Source organism: Varanus komodoensis, unplaced genomic scaffold (genome assembly GCF_004798865.1).
Source record: "Varanus komodoensis strain SLA01 unplaced genomic scaffold, ASM479886v1 scaffold1188, whole genome shotgun sequence".
In the NCBI taxonomy this organism is placed as follows: domain Eukaryota; kingdom Metazoa; phylum Chordata; class Lepidosauria; order Squamata; family Varanidae; genus Varanus; species Varanus komodoensis.
The window spans coordinates 9,259-18,423 of NW_025335343.1; the positions used below are offsets into that span (position 1 = coordinate 9,259).

Consider the following 9,165-nt stretch of genomic DNA (forward strand, 5'->3'; position numbering starts at 1 on the left):
TTCTGTCTCTTAGTGGCTGCTGTTCCACCGCCCTGCCTAGAAACGCTGCATCTTCTCCTCTCCCCTCGAGGGTGGACATGTGGGGAACCAGAGTGCTCGCCTTGCCCTCCCCCGGGGCTCTAGCCTGCGCTGGTGGCACATGGAGCTGCTGCTGCCCTCGGGCAGGAAAGCAAAGGTTGCGCGGGCCTTGCAGGCCAGGAGCCCTGGGAAGGCTTTTCCATCCGGAGCCTCTTCGCCCCCGTTGAGTCTACCTTGCTGATCATGTTGCAACGGCCTCTGCTTTCTCTGGTCTTCCCTGAAGGTTCACAACAGAGCCCCCCCAGTATATGAGAAGGAAGACAAAGAAAGAGAAAAGGGAGAAGTGGGTGGGAGTTGAATTCAGGGACCTTCCCCTTGACCTCCCCTGCTGAACTCCTGTTGGCTTGCTTGCTTGTACAGAACAGTCTCCAACCAGCTGGGGCAGCTTGCTCTGCTCTGCTTAGCTCAGAGTTTCGAATCAGGATGGTGCACTGGTCCCTGATTACACATCACAATCACCCAGGATTCTCATTAATGCTTCCCCTGTGCTGCATTCTCAACTTATTCATTTACTTTAATGGATTTATAGTCTGCTACAATAGTCCGTACTGGCCTCCCTGCATGGCTCACGATATAAAACAACACATCATCTAAAACCAATAACACAAAAACAGCCCAATGAAAACACATTACCATACAAACCAAATAGAAAGATAATATATCAGATTAAAATATAAATATTAACTGTTATAACTTCTCTATCACAAGATGACTTGCAGAACGAGCCTGCCAGCAGAGGGCACCAACACCCATGGCAACCCCATTCTGTGTGCCTGGAATTGCTTTCTTTAGTGTGTCATTGGGTGGAATTGAGTGCTTACTCTAAAACTCAAATCAAATTCATACCCATGCTGAAATTATCCATGACTATCTCTTCTACTGTTTTGTTTTAGGACTCTGGAGGGAAATCAAGAACATCAAGGTTGCAGGTCCAGAAAACGGGAAGCATCCACTGCTAGTCAACAGGAAGCTGAGGCTAAGGAACAAGGAACCAGCTTCAAAAGCTTCCTCCTAGCATGCGGCTGGTCAGTGGGGCACGCCGTCCTGTTTCAGAGACAAGTTTCTGCCCATTTCTGGGGCTGTTTCGTGAAACACCAGCAGGGGTCCTGCAGAAGCGACGGAGGCACCGGGAGTGGAGTGGCAATGCAGGATACTGCTCACTGAACGCCCCATTCTGACATGTAGGAAGCTGGCATACACGGATGGCTCCTGGCTCAGCCTTGGGATTCCGTGCATGAAAGCCTTCCCTGCGCCCAGGCAAGTGATGCATATTTGGGGGTATACTGAGAATACACACACCCAGAGCCATGCATCCTCAGTGTCACCTCAGCTTTTCTGCAGGAGGGTACCGGATACAAGAAGATAAAATGCTTTTCTGAGGACAATGAATGGGAGACAGTGGGAAAGAATGATCTAGTCAGGTGTGACAGTCAAAAGAAGACAGGNTCAAAACGGTCCCCAAAAGTGACGGAGCAGATGATATTTGAAACTGCGTTCTTGATCTGCAAATGGGGGTCGAACGGTTGCCCTGGGGGAAAAAAAAAGGAGTGGTGGCAGAGGGAATATGATGGAAACACCGTATGGAGAAAGTGGTGCTATATTTGAATAGAATGGAGCATTTTCTAAAACATTTTAAAAGTCCAGCTATTTCAATATGGCTGCCACAAGAAGCCCTGGGCAGCGCAGGGCATCTGATGTTCTGCCTATTTTCAAATAAACTTGTCTCCTGGGTGACAATCCTGTGTGTTCTTAGATGGTAGAATATTCTGTAATTCCCAGTTTCCCCTTGGCTGCAGGCAACACCCGTCTCCACCATGGAGGGAACCACACGTGGGTTCCCCTGCATTTGGCCCATGCTTCTCCTCCAGTTTGGGAGTGGAGCCAAGAGGCTTAAACCAGGTGACCAAATTCTGTATCCCAAGTGAGGATGCACTGTTTTGGTCGTCTCCCCACTGAGGAAAGGTTAACATCTTGGCAAATGCAAGCCCAGTCAAATTAGGATCTGCCCGCAACAGCGGGACTGCCCACAAGTCCCCTTCACCCGAGTAGAAGAACAGGTAAAGTGCGCTGCCTGATGCATGAGCTCCATGCCAGATTGAGACAGGGCCGTGACGTGTATGGCAGCCATGAAATGCTGAGGTGGGGCAGGCAGCACTGATGGTTTATTCGTTTGGCCTGCAGGGTTCCACTTGGAATATCAGAGATCTTTAGGAAGATCAGAGATCTTTAGGAAGTAGATCCAGATCCACTTCCTCAAGATCTCTCCTCTCCTCTCCTCTCCTCTCTTCTCCTCCACTGACTTGTTCTATCTCCACCTCCTTATTTCCTATGGCTCCCACCACTGAGAGCCCAGGACCTGGTGTGGCCCCTTCAGAGCCAGATGGCTCGGAAAACAGCTGCTTAGCAGTGGCACATCAGAGCACCTTATTGCTGCAAGCTGGTCCTTGAAACATTCCCAGGCCTGGTCCTGATCGGTGGCAGAAAGTGTAGTTTATTTATTGCATGGGCAAAGTGCCCAAGCACCCAAGCACCCAGAAAATGACAGAGGACAGAGACAGAGCAACATTCAAAAATAGAAAAGAGGATGTTGATTCCAGCAACATTCCCAGATGGATCTGATTTCCAAAAGGCATCCTCACTTACTGCTCAGGACCATCTGTATTGGTTTACTCCAAGGAAGACTTAAAAGTGTGACCAACACATCATCAACAGCTCCCTCCCTCTCTTCCTCTTTCTCTCTCTGTGTGCCCTTCATATTTCAGAACCATTTACATTCCATTCCCTGTAGCTTTCAGAATTGTCAGTCAAGCGCCTGACTTACCCGCCATTGCTACCCCTCTTGGCTCAGTCCGAAACATGCCGCAGTCCTCTCTGGATGAAAGTGTGGGTGTGCGTGGTGCTGCACACCGGCAGAGATCCCCACAGGACCTTCCCTGTCAGGCAAGGCTCCATGCAGGTTGCACGACCTGGAGAGGACTCTACAAGGAGTACTCAAGGGGGGGCACAGCTGGGCTGGAGCTGTGCTGGAGGTTGGAGCCCCAGTCCAGCTAATCCATCCTTGTGCTGCTCCGTAAACGGGAGCTGCTTGGAGACAGTCTGCGTCCCCAGAGCTCACCTTTCTGCTCTTCAATGGCATCAGTTAGGTATCTGCATTCCTCCTGGATTCGTTCTTCTAAGCTTCTCTTGCCCAAACCAAAGTTTCTCAGCGTGGATAAGGCAAATCGCCTTTGCTGCTTCCAGGTAAGTCCATTAGAGAAGATCAGTCCTAGATGGGGAGGATTAATGGGAAAGCAGTGAGCACCTGGGCATCCCTTTGACGTAGGAAAGACAGACTCCCTTCACTCTTTAGGCCATTCCTTTGCCCTGCTCATGGCACAAGCCCTCAAGGCATTAGGCGAAGATGAAGTTTTGTTTGTGTATTTCTCTGCTCATTTTGATTATTGTTTCTAGTTCCTTCTCACTGCCTTTCCAAGTCTTCTCTGTAGCAGATAGCAAACAGGGGCAAAGAACTCACCTTTTTACACACAGAAACAATAGTTAAGATATCAGAAGCAGTCTGGCATCCATGCAACAATTAACACAGGTGTAATAATTCCCAAGTACAGAGAGAAGCAGTATGAGGATCAGGGATCAGAGAAAGGGAGGGGGCAAGCACGGACCCCCGGAGGGGGCCAGCTCTGAGCACTGGCCTGGCATCCCAGCCCATGGGCACCGCACACCCGTCCTGCCCACACAAGGGACAGCTGTCAACGGCCTACCTTGCAGGAGAGGTAGCTTCTCTCTGTTAGGCAGGAAGCTCCTTCCCTCTTGAGAAATACCACGTAAGTTTGGGATGAGATAGGAATAGCTGCAGCTTAGACAGCAATGGGTTAATAGCTGGAGCCTGCTCTATATTTTCTGTTGAACTAATATTTCCATTTCTATTTGGTCACACCTGTTAAAAAACAAATTGGCAAGCAAAAATGGAACTGTATTAAAAGAAACTCACCATTTGACCCAAAGATTTCATGTCTAAAAGCCATTTCTGGGCGATCTACAAAATTTTCACCCTGATGGACAAGGACCTCCTTCACCAGCGGCAGCCCATTTACAACCACAAACTTCATGCTTCCAACCTGCAGGCTGAAGACGTTGCCATGTTTTTCTCTAAGCTGAAGAGGGAAAAGGAGACAAGCCAGGGTGAATTCCAGCTTCATCTGCTGAACTGGTGCTCAGCTCATATCATCATGCCTGGAAGGTGGGTAACTTTGGTTGCTGCTCTCCAAGCACATGGGGCCACCTTCTGTCCTTGCTGTCGGTGGCCTTTGGAGCTTTGCCCCAGAACAAGGGACAGTGAGTGGATGGGGAGAACCATTTGTGTAGGGTGTCAGAAAATCCTGGAATTTCAATTTGTGAGGAGGAAATAAAACTCGGGTTCATGGGAAAGATCAAGCATCCAGACCATCTTGGCTTTATTGTTTGGCCCAGGTTCCCATGGTAGACTCACGATAATGCATTACCGGTCAGGCAGAGGTGAACTCGCTGCAAGGTTGCAATACAACTGCAGGGTATTTTATACCCTCCCGGTCACGTACACAGGTACAGAGCAATTGATGACAGAATGCAGACATTACAATAAGATACTGAGGTCATCACATACAGAAGAGATAAAGGAAGATCAGCCAATCATACAGTGACAATGAGATTACAACATTTCTAATTGCAGTGTATTGACACTTTAGTCCAGTAGCTTGAACCCATCTCCAGGTCTGCTTAGACATGTAAATTCAAGCTACTGAGAAACTATTCATGAACTCATAAGCTCAGCTAGACTCAGACCCTAAGTAATGCATCTGAATGGCCAGGGCACATGAAGCCCTCTGGGCTAGCAAAAGATACTTCCTGGTAAACTGTGAATTCCAACAATGATTATTCTTTAATCATTGTATATAATGCATATTTGGGCTAAATGGCCTGTCTACTGTAGCTTACAGCTAAGGTGAGAGAAAGGAGCAGGGGAGGAATGCCATTTTAAACAGTGACTTAGCTTGGTTTGAGAAGGAGTGCAGGATTGATTCCACAATGCAAAGGCACACAGAAGCAATGTTTCTCTGACAGGATTTATCCAAATTTTCCCAACAGGAGTGGGAAATCTGCTGCTGTTTTCTGCACTTGGCACTTTTGAAGAGCTGCTTCTCTCGATTACTTGAGCAACTGATAAAGCAAAACCAACTGACACCATGTTTTATTGTTCAATATCACTTCTTTGCCATGTATTTTAACTGCTAAGAAAGCATAGCTGAAAATAATTGTCATTTGGTTGGTTTTGTCAGGACAAAGGAGCAAAGGCCTTGCCGTAATACAGGCCTCCAGAAGGGTAGGAACAGTTGAAGACCTCAGATGGGATTCCTGACCTGATTAGGATGTGAGTCTTGCTTCCCACGTACACCTTAGAAATGCTCCTCCTGAAAGGACAGTCCTTTGGGGCACAGCTTAGACAGGCTAGTGTCTCCTTTTCCCTGAAGGGTTTTCTCTGTTGTTTTGAGTTCATCCCCCGTTGTTTTCTCCTCATGTGCCCCGGCATGCTGAGTACCTGATCCCCAGCCCTCCCCAAACTGCATGCGACTGATAAGGCGTAAAAAAACATGTACAGACTTCATCTTGGTGGTTCCTTCGGAGGCTTCCTGCATGTTGCATGTATTTCCAATATAGGCAGATGACATGTGGTCGCTCTTTTGAGCGCAGACCCCGGCCGACTCTCAAAGGGCGCATTTTTCACTCTTGGCTCAGTCACCCTGCCGCTGGAAGTGAACACGGGCAGAGGCAGCCTTCTGTGCCCCCTGCTCCTGCCAGAACGTGCCAAACCCCTCTCTGGATCCGACTCTTGGCAGTGAAGCAACACTTGAAGGTTTGCCCCATGGGTGCAGCCATGTGTTGAGACTCTGAATCATGACTTTGGGTGCATTTCTGGGGGAAACTGATAGACTAACACCATCATATAAATATAAATATGATGGCGGTGCAAATGCATACTAGTGGGAGCAAACTTTGACCTTGGGGGTTCCAGAGTTCGTGCTCCTACAGAATGGGGGAGCATGCTCTGTGGAGACTAAAAGCAGCCCCGTTTCTAGGCTTTGAGTGACCCTGTGGAGGAGAGGAGCTGCTTTTGCACGCTCCGGATTGACTGCCTGGTCAAACAACCGTGCAATCAAGACCTTCCTCCTAAAGTCCCACTGCAGCCCAGTCTCCTGCCCCAGAAGCCCGTGAGGCTGGGGAGGCTGTTCTAAAGGTCCCCAGAGTCCCCTTGGGGCAGCAAAGAGCATCTGAAGAGCTGGCCCTCAGCCTTCTCTTCTTTGGGTAAATCAGCCCAGTTCCTCCCTCTTTTCCTGGAGGATTTGTGTCCCAGACCACTGACCATACAGTATCTTCCTCTGAACCTCTTCCAGCCTTTCAGAATCCTTTGGAAACCGCAGTATCTGGACATGTTCCCTTGCAGTCATTCTCCCACCAGCTGGCCCCGATCCTTACCTTCTGTATATCAGAAAGAGGATCCTTTGCACCAAATTGCAGAATATTACCCAGGACTGGGAGACGCACGGGACCCGGAGGAAACCCCCTGGGACGCCTCCCTTTCAGGTGGTCAGCAAGGAGCAGGAAGGTAGCCAGGAACACCAGAACCACGGGGAGAGACAAGGCCTCCTGGAGCGCGGAAAGTAAGTGGCGCAGCATCTTCACGCTCTGCAGCCGGCCAAGCCGGACGGTCCGTGGAGGGAACCCTGCAAAAGAAGCTCTGCCTTTCTCTCCTCGGCTGTTGTATTTTTCCTGCAGCTGATGCAATGAAGGGGGACAAAGTCTGCCTGCCAATGGGCAACACACCAGTCCCACCAAACAGAGATTGCCTCACCTTTCCCCTAATATGGAGGAAGCAGGAGAAAAACATCTTTGTCAATGCAGAGGGAATGACGAGGTATTTTGTGGCCTGCGTGTTTCCCCCATACTCCATACACGGAAATGGCTGACTCTCCTTTCAGCATAGAGGGGCCAAGCTGCCCCTCCACAGTACCTGAGGCTTGATAAGGGGGTGCCATGCAAGCCCCACTGCACACTGTCCTGCCCTCCAGCAGCCCCCTGCCGTGCCCGCACCCCTCTACCGTCTACAGCAACCCGGTCAACTCCAATATTTGCTGCCTGCTTTCACCCTCCACAACTTCAAGGTAAATACTCTGCACGTCCTCTGGCATACTCTGTGCTGTCAGCCTGGCAAGCTCCTGCGCTCCCATTTCTTGAGCCCTTCGGACCAGAGGCAGGGTCCGCGGCCTTGTCCTCTTGCTCAGGTGCTTTTCTGGCTCATGTGCTGCCTGCGAAATGCTGCAGTGAAGTGGGATCCTCCAACAGTTGTAAGGTAATGAAGATGGTGTCGATGTGGAAGAGGTGGACCACAGCTCCCATCTGCCAGGCTGCCTGGGAATGATGGGAACTCTAATCCAATGAATCCAGGCTGCAGAAGGCTGTCTAGGGGAGTGGTCCAATGCATGGTGTCTGCAAAGCTCTCTCCCTTTCAAAACCATAGTTTATACTTTTGAGCAATGTAAAGGTTCTTCTACCTGTTGCGGAAGCTGCTGCTGCTCTGCAGGCAGGGAGGCCTGGAAAATGTTGCTTCCTGACCCCAGCCAGTGCAAAATGCAAAAGAGCAACAAGGAACGCAAAGAAAAAAGCGGGGCTGCATGGTAACCCTACCCATGTGATGGTGCTGGAGAGTTTGTCCTCCCACTGGAGAAATTGTGAAATTGCTCCCCCCCCCCCCCCCCCCCCCCGCACAGACACACCTCACCCATTTCTCTGCTCACAAAGAGGCTGCAGGATTTTGCATGTTTCATTGGATGTACTCTCAATCTGAGGCATGTTCCATGGGAAAGGACATCTTGTTCAGGAGTCCTTCAGAACAGCCAGGAACATGAAGCCCCACTCCGAGATGGGAGGCATCGCTCAGACTTTTGCTGGATCAAGCTCGCCATTCAGAAACACATTTCTGCAATTTGACAAAAAGAAGGTTCCCTTGTTGTCTTTAAAGTTGGCATCATCAGATATTTCAAAGTGGCATATCATGTGTGGAAAGCTCTTTTCTAGTTTTCCAAAGAAAAGCCTTTGGAATCAAGCTGCCGAGATCTGGCCTCGCCACCCAGTCCTTTCTCCTTCCAGGCTGATCAAGATTGTCTTTTTTATTCAGCAAGATGATTTAAGGCATTGCTTTGAAATGGGATGCACTAGAAGCAGCACTACTACCCACTGGAGAGGACCTTCTTTGTCCTTCCATATTTCCGAAGTATGGTCTGTGTTGTAACCCCCCCCCCCCGCTTAATCGAACATGCAGCCAGGGCATGGCTCGTCACGGGTAAAAAGCATGATCAGGGTGTCCTGTTCGCATGAGAACAAGAACCCCAACGAATGTGCACGCTACGCAAGGCTGACAACAAAGCAGGCTACACTCCAGCATAACCGCAGACATTACGCCCTTGTACCCTCACTTGCTTTAGCATGAAAAATGTGCAAATGTGGCTCAGTGGGTTTCCCCTATTGTTCACTGTTATTCAAGCACCTGCATAGCCGGCCGTTGTAAAAGAGTATAAAAACTCTGCTTTCATTCTGCTCGAGACCACACTCTAACAAGTGTTGCTCCCTGCGCAGGTAATAAAAAAACTCCTCTTGAAAATTCCAACTGGTCTCTGGTCTCATCAGTAAAACCGCGGGACACAGCAGTCTGCTGCAGGAGCTCTGTCCTGCTGCTGAGAACCAGAACAGTCCACCTGCTCGCCCCCTGTGCAACAATGCACAGAAGCAGGATAGTTGTGTACCCCGACCCGGTGCAGTCCAGATGCATCGCATGGCATCGCATCCTGGCCCCCCTCGGTCCAAGGGCCAGGGGAGACGCTGCTCATAGGCATCTTGCTCTTGGAAGTACCAGCAGTTGCCTCCTGCCTTTCCCCTCTCAGGGAGCACAGGGGGCTTAGAAGATTTTCCTCCTCCTCTAAAGGTTATTCTCACAATCCCCCCTTTGTGAGGTAGCTTGGGCTGAGAGTCTGTGGCTCATGGGCAGCAGACAGGGGATCC

General features: G+C 49.8%; 1 protein-coding gene across 2 annotated transcripts in view; it reads right to left on the reverse strand.

Annotated features, from left to right (window-relative positions):
- Positions 1 to 9,165, reverse strand: part of LOC123018898 (cytochrome P450 2J2-like) — a 30,377-nt gene that overhangs the window by 5,283 nt on the left and 15,929 nt on the right. The gene's annotated exons all lie outside the window — the stretch shown is intronic.